Here is a 12887-nt window from a genome sequence, read left to right on the forward strand (position 1 = left end):
TAGAATATATAATATAAGAATAGAATAGAATAGAATAGAATAGAATAGAATAGAATAGAATAGAATAGAATAGAATAGAATATAGAATGAATAGAATAGAATAGAATAGAATAGAATATAGAATGAACAGAACAGAATATAGAATATAATAGAATATAGAATGAATAGAATAGAATGTAGAATAGAATGTAGAATGAATAGAATAAAATATAGAATAGAATATAGAAGAAACTTCCTAACAGTGAGAACAATCAACCAATGGAACAACTTGCCTCCAGAAGCTGTGGGTGCTCCATCAATCACTGGAGGCTTTTAAGAAAAGACTGGACAGCCACTTGTCTGAAATGGCCCAGGGTCTCCTGCTTGAGCAGGGGGTTGGACTAAAAGACCAGACCAGAACAGACCAGAACAGAAGAACAGAGTTAGAAAGGACCTCTAAGGTCTTCTAGTCCAACCTCTGCTGAAGCAGGAGATCCTGTACCATTCTAGACAAGTGGCTGTCCAGTCTCTTCTTACAAACCTCCAATGATGGAGAACCCACAACTTCTGGAGGCAAGTTGTTCCACTGGTTAACTGTCCTGACTGCTAGGAAGTTTCTCCTTAATTCTAGGTTGCTTCTCGCCTTGATTAGTTTGCATCCATTGTTTCTTGTCTTGCCTTCTGGTGCTTTGGAAAATAAGTTGACCCCCTCCTCTTTGTGGCAGCCTCTCAAGTACTGGAAGACTGCTATCTTGTCCCCCCAAGTCCTTCTTTTCTTTAGCCAAACCCAACGGTTCTTCATATGCTTTAGCCTCCAGTCCCCTGATCATCTTTGTTGCTCTTCTCTGCACTCTTTCCAGAGTCTCAACATCTTTCTTACAATAGGGTGACCAAAACTGGAATGCTGTATACCAAGGGTGATCTTACTAAGGCTTTTATAAAGCGGTACAGATTGATTAGGAGCTCCAATCTGCTTTCTTATCTTAGGTGTTCAAGGACCGGTCTCCAGACCTAGACCAGGAGTGTCCACAGGGTATCACAGAAAAATCAAAGAGGAAGATCATGATAGTGCAAAACATCCCTAACAAACAGCTTATATTTTTCCAGTTTTAATTATCCAGTTCCACATTTTTAGTACCATGGAGAGGACCCTCAGAGTTTCAGATGAAGTACAGAAAAAAATATTTTTTTCCCTTTCTTTTTTTTTAAAAGCAGGGAGAGATAAGTGATAATTTGTTAATACAACCTCTCCCTTTAAGGCTAGGGCTACAGCAGGAAAAGTGCTATTTTTGAAATAGAAGGTAAAAAAAAAAGTGACATTTTTTTACGCACATACAGAGTAGATGAAAGGGAGAGAAATCAAGCTCAGATGGCTTCTTCCAATAGGAAGGGACATTTTTATTATCTTTCCAAAATAGGAAATATATGATTTCTAAAACCATAACATCAGCCGCTTTTGCCCATGTCCATCTGTTACGCAGGGTGGCTGAGACCCAGGAAGACATTTTAAAAAGAAAAAATGGAAAAGGTATGGGCGTAATAATCCCCATGCTTTTCTTTTGCAGTAAGCAGCATCACTTAAGGAATTCAGAGCGAGAGATAAGAAAACGGAATGGGGGCTGAGCTAAAAGCTGAGGACTGTAGCGCTGGTCAGATATTTCTCTCTATTTTTCTGTACCGTCAGATCAGCTTTCATTCAGAAGTCGAAAGGGTTGGAGCTGATTTTTATGGGCAGAAGCGCCCTGTTCTTTGAAAAACCTGATTGCAAATCATGTCCCGTGCACTCAACCCGATAGCGCAATCAAGGGCAAGTTGGTCTGGCTTCTGTGTTAAAATTACCACCTCGCGTTCTTTGAGGCTTTTTCTCCCACAAAGATCCGACTTCCTGCAGTTGGCTCCTACTGGACTACTGCTATCATGGTCACCCCTGCTTTTTCTTTTCTTTAGACTAGCCAAACCCAAGTCCTGCAGCCGTTCTTCGTACGTTTTAGTCACCAGGCCTTTAATCGTCTTAGTTGCTCTTCTCTGCACTATCACACAGAAGCAGGAGGTGTCATTTGGACAGTAGATGACTTCTTTATTCTTGAGTAAAGTTTTCCTGAATGGTCAAAAGTTAGCAATCTTCACTCTGTTCCAGTTGTGGAGGAACAAGGAACAAGAAGTTGGTAACCCCACAGTGGTCAATGTTTTTAAACCTTCATGGCTGAAGTGCTATAAAGTAAAGGGTTTATACCAGGAAAGTGAATTTTGATCACACGACCACGGGGACGCTGCGACAGTCCTAAGTGTGAAATATGGTCATAAGTCAATTTTTTAGTGCCATTGTAACTTTGAATGGTGGACAAAATACTAAACAGCCCCATCTCAAAGGTGAGATAATTGTTTCATTGCAGAGTTTTAAAAAAATTGCCTCTGAAAGACCCAATTGTGGGCAACAACAGGTAGACCTGAGGAACTGCTAGACTTATAGGAGAAAATTTGCCTAGTTTTGAGCAAACAAAAAGATGGATTCTTCTCTTTTTAAATCTCCCCCGTACTTAGCAGACAAATGCCTCTTCTCCTAGCAGCTGTTTCCTCTTGGAGTGAGAAAGTGCCAGACTTAACAAGCAAGCTTCATGATTACAAGCTAGCAATAAACATTTCAGAAACCCCCCAAAATGAATATTTGCATAGGAATCCTTGAGGAATTTATATATTAAAAAAAACTGTTAAGGAGGGATTTGCAGAAAAGATGTCTCGGTCCCAAGAAAGAGCAAGTGTGAGAAAGAAACTCAAAATAACTTTAGCTTGATTTTGCTAAAGATAAGACGGGACAGAGAGAATCCTAAGCAGGCTGTCTAGATTTTTTTGTCCATAAGGAAGCAGCATTCCTAGAAATGTTGCAATGTCTATTTCTTGACTGGGTCTACCGTGAAGGACTGGCCATGATGCACCAAAAATGCTATGTGAGAGGTTTTATATCAAAATATAATATTTTATTCTGTATACCGTTTCCATCTTCCCTTAAAACATTAACAGAATCCACAGTGGTCTGAGAATAGAGCCTCTCCACTAAATAATTGACAATCAAGCTGAAACTAAATTAATCAAGTAGAAATAGTAAATGAGGGGGGGAACCCTTTACTCAAACTTCCTCAAACTCCCAAATAATTTACCTAGACCTAATCCACATATCAAAGAATAAGGTTTGCAAACACAAATAGAGTTAATTAAATTAGGTCTCCCAGCAGAACTGTATGTATATGCACACAGAGACACACACAGGTGTCCCTCCCACACCTCAGCATGTAGACACTTCCACACCCTGTTCAAGCTCCCTCTATAAAGGTCTGCCGCTGGACCCCATTTCTCTGTAGCTGCCCCTAAAGGCAAACTCTTTTGCTTGTTAAGTAAGCTTCTTTCTACCAGTTCCTAAAACACGTCAAGTTAAAAACCTAGTTGCATTTCCATGATGTTTAGTTTTCATCTTGGTTAGACATTTTCTCGAGGACTAAAACCCAAAGCCTGGCTTTTCAACTTCCTTTTTTTCTCCTCCAAATTATTCAGAGGTTCAATCTCCATTGACTACTCAAAAAATATGGCGGCTGAAAGGGAAATAATAGATCAAAATCACAGCTGGCTTGTTTTCAATCCACAGCAAGTCTGAAAGTGTGGAGTTGTGATGTGCACAAGTCCCCAGCAAAGATGAATTGCCTCTCAAAAATAATAAACATCTCTGTCTTGATCTTCAGAATTTTGTAGGATCTAACGTCCTAAGATCAGTCGTGCGTGCTGGGCAGGGCATTTTTTTTATAACCTGCAAATTGGCATTTCATTGTGAGGCTTCCTGTTCTCCAACTGCTTGCCAATTTTACACAGTTCTAGCTTAAGTATTTTTCTTCATCTGATATATCACCTAAAATTAATTTCCAGGGCTGCTGATATACAGATCCATATAGACCTCTGTATCTCTGCTCTTTGCCAGCCTGGAGTCACCCACGAAAGCAGATTGAATTGAGGGAATCAATTCTTTAGGCACAGAACAGGAGGCTGGGCTGCCCTGAGGTCATCTGTTATTTTTGTGTCCCAAAATTTCTGTTGCTAAATAAGACAGTTGTTAACTGCAATTTGCCCTATTTTATGGCTCTTCTTCTTCCACGGACCGGTACCGGGCTGTGGCGTGCCACACAAACAAGCAAAGCCCCATCCATGAGATGCAGGCAGCACACAAAACTATGCACCCTCCACAAACTGGTCCCTGGTGCCCAAAAGGTTGGGGACCTCTGACGTAGAGAAGGGAAGGTCTGGTTCAATTCTGAATGAAAGGGTTAAAATTCATGTTGGAAGGCAGAACATGGTACCATCTAGATCAGGGGTGTCAAACTGCCGGCCCGTGGGCTGGACGCGTCACAAGGAAACTGCGTCCACCCCATTGCCGGCAATGGGGAAAAAGCTCTGATACGTCGCGCGACGTCATGTGACGTCACGAGTTTTGACATGTCTGATCTAGATTGTTGCGAGTGCCTATGAATGGTTGCTGATAGCTGCTGTTGCCTGTTAGATTCCAGCGAATGGTGATAATGGAAGCATTAGAGATGACTAGGAAGAAAATTGGGCGATATTCCAAATGAATGTGATTCAGGAGAAAGTATTCTGAAAAATGACATTAATAGCTGCACGGAACCAGGAAGGAGGCATGAAAATACAGAAAAATAAATGGTGAGCAATTCAGAGATCTGAAAATGAAACAGGAAGGGTGATATTTTAAAAATGAAAATCCACTTTAAAAATCTGCTTGTTTCAGTATAACATTATTAATATATACACCTATCTAGATTCGGTAGAATATTTTCTAAAATTGAGTGGAAACCAGTGTAATCTTCCCAGCCCTGGGATCCAACAACCTTCTCACCATTGTACCAGATTGGCTCTAAGTAATAATTATGTAGAAGCATACAGCTAGCCCTCGACTTACAACAGTTCATTTAGTGACCATTGAAAAAAAAATCACTTAACGACCATTTTTCACACTTACAGCCATTGCAGCCTCCCCAGGGTCACGTGATCAAAATCTGGACTCTTGGCAACTGACTCACATTTATGACGGTCGCAGTGTCTCGGGGTCTTGTGATCCCCTTTTGCAACCTTCCGTCACGCAAAGTCAATGGGGAAGCTGGATTGACTTAACAACCGTGTCACTAACTTAACAGCTGCAGTGATTCAATTAACAACCGTGGCAAGAAAGGTCGTAAAATGGGGCAAAGCTCACTTTACAACTCTTGCACTTAGCAAGTAAGTAGTTAACATGGAGGCCAATTGCACCTTGCAGGTTGCATGTGAATGCGTTACCTTGGAGGGTGCTTTCGGCATAAGCACACACTTGACTTTTCGACCCACCCGTGGAGATCCTTGTATACATGTTTCATCCTACAAATGTTTCATTGTTATTTAAATTCTGCCCTAAAGCAAGAGCTTTGTTCTGAGATTTATTTATTTATTTATTATAGGAATGTCTACCTTAATCAAAATCCCTGGGGTGATTCACATAAAAGGTTTTTAAGCAACATCAACAGTGGAACAATTAAATTTAAGCTAAAACCAATTTGATCCAAGGAGGCTGCAAGAGCTTAAAAGCAAAATAAAGCAATTAGCAGAGCTCCTTTTTATTCTTCTCCAAGCTGGTGCCCTCTAGATGTTTGGGACTACAGTACAATCCCCACCTCCCACAGCTCAGCTTGATTTACCCTTTTGGCATCTTTGGTGCTAATTGCTCAATGGAAGGGCAGGTAAAATTCAATAGCCAGTATCAATTTCTTCCTCCTCCCTCAAATTTCCATTTTTTCAATTGTTTTATTGTTAATATAGGATATTATTGCTTTGACAATTGCATTACAAAATGTGAATCGTACATTATGGAACACAGATAATAACCAAGCACAGTGGCATTTGTACCACAGGAACTGGAAATTGTTAACATGGTAATGATTTCAACGAATTAAACTTTTCAAGATGATGTTAAATATGATCTGTAAAATGTAGAGAATATAAAGTTGCTTAAACCGTATAATTAATGCCATCTGTGACATTGATGAACAGCTGCAAAACGCATGGAATGGTTTTGTGAGAAAGATTTCAGTCTTTAATACTTAATAATAAAGTCTCCACTATTGCTGTAAATATTAAAAGAGAGAAAAGGGAGGAAAAAAAAAGAAACTGGCTGGAAAAACAGATAGGTGTTTAATTTCTAACTTCCCCCTTTTTTATACCCTGATCAATTTATAAAAGTTTTTTTTTAAATATTGAGATCCCCCCTAAATAAAACCATCCTGTAAAAGATTTTGTCTTACTTTGTGATATTTGTGTATATGAAAACCATTTTTGCCTGAATATATGCTGTTAATGTAGCTGCATATTCTCCAAGTTTCCCAGTAGATATTCCTGGTGTTCTATGGGCAGTCCTCAAGTTATGACATGATGGAGCCTGCCCATTACAGATATAACTTGAGATGGTAGTAAAACACTCAGTGATGTGATTTTACCACAGTGATGTGGTTGTTAAGCAAATGCCACAGTTGTTAAAGGGACCTAGATTTGCTTTGAATGCATTTTTGCTGAAAACCAGAATTAAATGCTGGTTTTCAACAAAACCGTCATGAAATGTGGTCATGTGACCATAGGAATGTAGACCAGGCGCCCAGTGCTTGAAGTGGGATCACATGACCACGGAGTGTGTGTGTGTGGGGGGGTGACCAATGGAATTTCAAATCCAGGTCATAAATAATCCCCAGGTAGGTCTGTTGGAAGTTGAATGCCACAGTTGACTAATCATAGCTCAAAGATTATCTGTAGCTTCCAATACTGGCCACAAGTTTATCCTTGGTACAGTGAGTCTGTATATGTGTGTTTGTGTGCGTGTCTGTGTGCGTATATAGTACTCGTGACCCAGATTCAAGGTTCCAGAATCCATTATCTAGAAACACCAACAGATCCATGTATTATCTATCTAGATATCCATCCATCCATCCATCCATCCATCCATCCATCCATCCATCCATCCTATCTATCTATCTATCTATCTATCTATCTATCTATCTATCTATCTATCTATCTATCTATCTATCTATCTATCTATCTATCTATCTATCTATCTATCTATCTATCTATCTATGTATCTATCTATCTATCTATCTATGTATCTATCTATGTATCTATCTATGTATCTATCTATGTATCTATCTATGTATCTATCTATCTATCTATCTATCTATCTATCTATCTATCTATCTATTATCCATCCATCCATCCATCCATCCATCCATCCATCCATCCATCCATCCATCCATCCATCCATCCATCTATCTATCTATCTATCTATCTATCTATCTATCTATCTATCTATCTATCTATCTATCTATCTATCTATCTATCTAGTTTCTAGGTAATGGATTCTGGGATTATACTTGAAAGATTACCACGATTGTCCCTAGTGATAATTTCTCAGTGCTAAACATTGTTCATGTTTACACACGCACAAATAAGTACAGCCCTTCAGGTTGCAGCCTTGCTGGTTTCATTCTGCAGAAAATAGTTCGTTATTTATTTGTAATTGCCTCTACGGTAAATCCAAGCCTACATAAACAAAAATGTTGCCACTCTCCTTCCTCTCTGCCTGCAACTTCCCACACCCGGGAAGCCGATGATAAATTGGCAATCGGGACTTGTGAATGTTCGGCAGGAAGAAAATGTTTTGTGCCTGGCAAATGTGTCATAAAAACTCATTTTATACTGCTGGGCGGTTTGGAAAATGAAAAGATTCAGGAGCCTCAGAGTGAATTGGTGTTAAGATTATTAAACTAGGATGTTTCTGAAAAGAGAGTTAAGGGGGGGGGGGAAGGAACATAAAAGGATTGAATATCCCAACCTGTTTAATCAGTTAATTCAGGGAACGCTCCTATCTGATAGTTTGAGTGAATTCTGGGAGTTGAAGTCCACAAGTCATAAAAGAGCCAAGGTTGCCTACCCCTGGACTAGACAGAAAACCTCCAAGGTCCCTCCCAACTCTGTCATTCTCTTATCCATCATCCATCCATCACATTGCTGGCAAATTGATATCTCTCTCTCTCCCTCCCTCCCTCTCTGTGTAAAAAACTAAGATGATAGCCACCCACCATGATGCATGTGAAAAAGGGTCATGATATTGATTGCGAGATCCTGGTTACTATCTTGGCATTTTTTTTCTCCCTAGGGATGTTTTGCCAGCAAACAGCCTTGGCAAATAAACTGGGCTTATATCACAGATACCTTATATATCACAGGTAAATAAGTCGTACCATCCAATTGCAGAACTTAAGGCCTTCTGAGCCCTTCGGGACCACGACTGCTCTTCTAGCTTGTCTCCAGAGTCCTCCCAAACCTGCTTCAAATTGCAATGACGTGACAGAAGAATTAAATTAGGAAATGCATGACTGGAGAAAGAATATTCTAATTATAAGTGATTTAATTTTTTAAAAAGAAAGCAAACACTTGGTGAGGACACAAACCTTTAGATGCAGATGCGTAATAAGTAAAATTAAAAGAACCAAATTCAGTCTGCGCTCCATTCCTAGCATTAATTTTTAGCAATTCTTCTACTCAAACTGAAATGTGCGCAGCTTCAAGTGCAGGAAAGGGCAAAAGAGAGAAACAATAAATGAGTGGAATGAATGTATAAACAGAGAGGATCCAAAACACTTGTTGAAAATTACTTCCCCTGCAACATCAAAGAGCTTTATGAGAATACAAAATTCATCTAATCAACCGAGGCAGAAGTGGCCAGCAATGATGCTACCCAGTTCCTACCACTAATGGTAATTAATTGTCAAGAAATGTCACTAGGGAGGCAACAGTTCTAAGACAGCTACTGGTGTGACTGAACAGCTGTTGGCTAGCACTAATTGGCTCTAAAAACAGAGTTGTCCACTGAAGAAATTGACTGTACATACAACTGAAAAACCAGCTGCCAATGACGCTCAGAGCACCCAGGAACTGCCAAGGTCTTAGGAATGACCCTTGGTGGGAGCAAGAGAACACAACACATCTGTTGCTTCTTGTTTCCATACACTCCAATGGTCCCAAGGCTGAATCACAGAATGATAGAATCACAGGGCTGAAAGGGACTTGAGAGGTCTTTGAGTCCACTTCTTATTCCATCCTGGACAAATAGTTGGGCAATCTTTTCTTGAAGTCTTCCAGCCTTACAAAGAGTGCAGAGAAGAGCAACAAAGATGGTAAAGAGTCTAGACACTAAACTGGTGAATGATTAAGGGAACTAGGTATGTCTGGCCAACAAAGAGACAGATTAGGAATGACATGATAGCTGTCTTCCAATACTTGAAGGCCTGTCAGAAGTGTCCATTTACTCTCCAAATCACCAGAAGGCAGGACAAGAAGCAATGGGTGGAAGCTCGTCAAAGGAAGATCTAATCTGGAACTAAGGTGAAATTTCCTGATAGTGAGAACAATTAATCGTGGCTGTAATTGCAACATTCTTGAATGCAGGTAGAAGAATTTTATTTTGTTAGAGGCAGAAGCATTCTGTCAAAGGCACTGAAAATACTTGTAGGGGAAAAACAAACAGTGCACCAACTCACAAAAGCTTCACAAAAGACCCACCCCATCTTCTCTTAGAAAAGATTCCAGGCAATTTGGTTACAATACCTTCTTGTATTTCACATTATTAGTTTCCCTCCAGGAACAGATGGGGGGTGTGGGTTGGCTTTATCTGATTATCTGGGATCACGACAAAAATGGGTGGGAGAGATTCCCCCCCTTAGGGGGAAAAAAAGAACCTTGAATTCCCTTTTTGTTCTTAAACCACACGTGTAAATTCTATTCTATTTTACCAGAGGGAAACAAATAACAGCACGTGGAATCTGAATCTGAGGTTCTCCTCCATTATTCCCTGCAAATAACTTAATTATTCTGCGTACATCTTCATTGAACTGAAAAGGAGAAAAACATTATCAAAATGAGTAGGCTGCCTTAGAGGGTGATTTATTCCTAACCCCCTGCCTTATGGACTTTTCCTTATGCTATAGGAAGGAGTAGATTCTTCTAGATCTTGCACCTAGGAATGCATCTGTTGAATTAAGTCGACAATATTCAGCCTCCTCTAGGTATAAAAAAGTTCACCTGAAGAATTGTTACATGTATACTTCAAGACAAATGAAAATAGGGATCCTTATTCATGCAAGAAAATTATCCTACTTTTTTTTTGTGACCAGCTGTCATTCAGGTCAATGAAGGAGAATTTAATTGCAAATCATTTATATCTGATGTCTGGTAGTTATGTATGAACAGATCATCTGAGGAAACGCTTTCTCCTCTCCTAAATCATAATACATTCTTGAGTTAAGCATCTTTATCAGAACATATTGTCTGGAGATCAGTTTGCGCAGGCAAAATTGTTTCTATCCATCTCATTAATTCAGAAGAAGACGCATGCCCTGGGTCCTGCCAATGCGGACTCGGGAATTCTGGGAATTGAAGTCCACAAGCTGTAAAGTTGCCAGCGTTGCCCCACCCCTGCTCCTTTGCAATTCTTGGGGTCCTTCTCATTGTTAAACTAAACATATGCAGTTCCTGCAATCATTCATTATACGATTTAGCATTCAGACCTTTTATCATCTCTGTTGCTCTTCTCTGCACTCTTTCTAGGGTCTCAGCCTCTTTTTTGTATTGTGGTAACCAGAATTAGATGCCATATTTCGAGTGCTGAGCTTCATTCAGAGAAGACTGTTGGTTTTTATTCCTTCCAAAGACAGATTTTTAAAAGTATTTTACTTTGCATATGATCTACCACTTTAATCTGCAATTCAGTCTCATGCACAAAAGACATTTGTTAAAAATGTCACAGAGCTTCAGGGAACAATAGCTGCTTCTGGGTGTTTGTTAGAGCTTCTGGATTCACTGTTTATTGGAAAATGCTTTACTTTCTATTAGATCACTCGCCTGACTCAATATTCTTCTGTCTGGCAAGGCAGCGCTCCTATAAAAGAATCTTAGAAGATCAGGGACTGCACATAAAAAACTTAGATGAATGTCTTGGCCCTTTTACAATCATTTTTTTCAAGTTCTCTGCAATTCCACTAAATTTCCCAGTCTCTCATCCATTTTGTACTTCTGTAGAAATGCCACTCAATTATTAAGACCAATAGATATAAAGCTTGAGCTCTCTTTCAAAGTTTCAGCTGAATAGCTCTGACAGAATTCTCAGAGAGAAGTACCTTAATTCTAATATTTTTCAAGTTTGAGTAGATGGAGAAGAGAACGAATCTATATTTATTAGCCTGCAGAGGAATAGTAGCCGACATGTTAAGCTTATGCCAAACTAGAACTTGAGTTAGTCAGCAAAAGTTCAACCGTTCAAGAGAAAATAAAGAAAAAATATTAATCACATAACTTGAACTGTTTGTGGAAAGGGTCTCAGGGCACCTTAACTATAAAAAAAATCATCTCTCTTGAAAATGACTTTGTTTAAAATCAGTCATGTTGACAACAGTAATAGGAGGAATGGCGGCAATTGACTAACTACTACTATATTGGTGTCGGGAACACCGAAGCATTTCTGGATTGAAACAATTGAATGGTGACACCACCATTGCCTGGAGGACGTTAAGTTGCCTCTTTTGTCCAAAATGATCTCTGCCCAACCTGGTCCTTCAGGTTTTTCACTGTAACTGAGTCCATTCATCTTGGTTATCTAATTGGTTATCTATCTTTCGTACTTGTGCAAATGCAGTTCAAAGTTGCTTCCCTGCTAATTCCAGCTCACTGGGGTGAAATAATTATATGATTTGCATCTTTGCTCCTTCCTCCATAGTGACAGTACTCGGTGTTGCTGCTGTTGCTGCTAAAATTTGCACTATATTCACAGCCACTGAACCAGCTTCAGTATTGTCCTTGTTACGGTCTATTTCTGGCTTATGAAATGAAACTAATTGTGCAAGGAAAGAAAGAAGACAGAAAGATGAAGGACACTTCTGGGAGCAGGGTGGTCCTGCCTGGTGCGTGATTGGACCCCACAAAGCCATTCCATGCAAAGACTCAAGGGTTTAGCAAAGTTAAAGAAAGGAGGTTGCTTAGTAACAGCATAGCATCCCTATGTTTTGCAGATTCTTATTTTTTTTTTAAAAGGCTCTGAAATTAAATATGGAGTAGCAACTGATATCCTGTATCGTGGAAGTTTAGAGGCCACCATCGTCAGCAAAGAAGAGGTGGAAGTACATGATGTAGATGATTTGGGATTTTCTAATCCATCTCATGGACTTTTTTATTGCACGGTGCATAATTTCATATATTTCAACTTCTTCCAAATTAGTCCTGCAATGCTGAGGTCCATTTGCTTATTTTGCTGATTCAGACCCTGGGCTTCTACTTGTACTTGGCCAAGGGAGAACTTCCCAGCTTCTCAGCAACAACAGCAGAGCAGCAAAAAGGAAACACAATACATCATTAAGTTGTGGTGAAGTCTGTGGCCACCAAGTTTCCATTCAGGCAGTGATGGACCATCGGCTGTTCTTCACAGGCATCCCTATAGCAAACCACAGGGAAAAAGGCCTTTGTTTTCCAGTTAATCTTTGTTTGAGCAGCAAGTTTGCTTAAGCTGTAGTGAGATAATTCATTCATTCATTCGTTCATTCGTTCATTCATTCATTCATTCATTTTTTTCCTTCCTACATTTCTACCCTACTAAACAACCCCTGACCTGTTGGATCATCATTTCACAGATATTTCCTTCCTAGATTCTCAATGTTTTCAACAATGGAGAGCTTCTAATGTACTAAAGTTCTTAAAAATTCAGTGATGTATCTGCCTTGAAAGTAGCCCACATTGAACTTATAACACACACATTCTGAATGGCTGCCGGGCTGCCAATATCTGGGACGCCG

The sequence above is a fragment of the Protobothrops mucrosquamatus genome, unplaced genomic scaffold (genome assembly GCF_001527695.2).
Source record: "Protobothrops mucrosquamatus isolate PMUCROS unplaced genomic scaffold, P.Mucros_1.0 scaffold_50, whole genome shotgun sequence".
NCBI lineage: Eukaryota > Metazoa > Chordata > Lepidosauria > Squamata > Viperidae > Protobothrops > Protobothrops mucrosquamatus.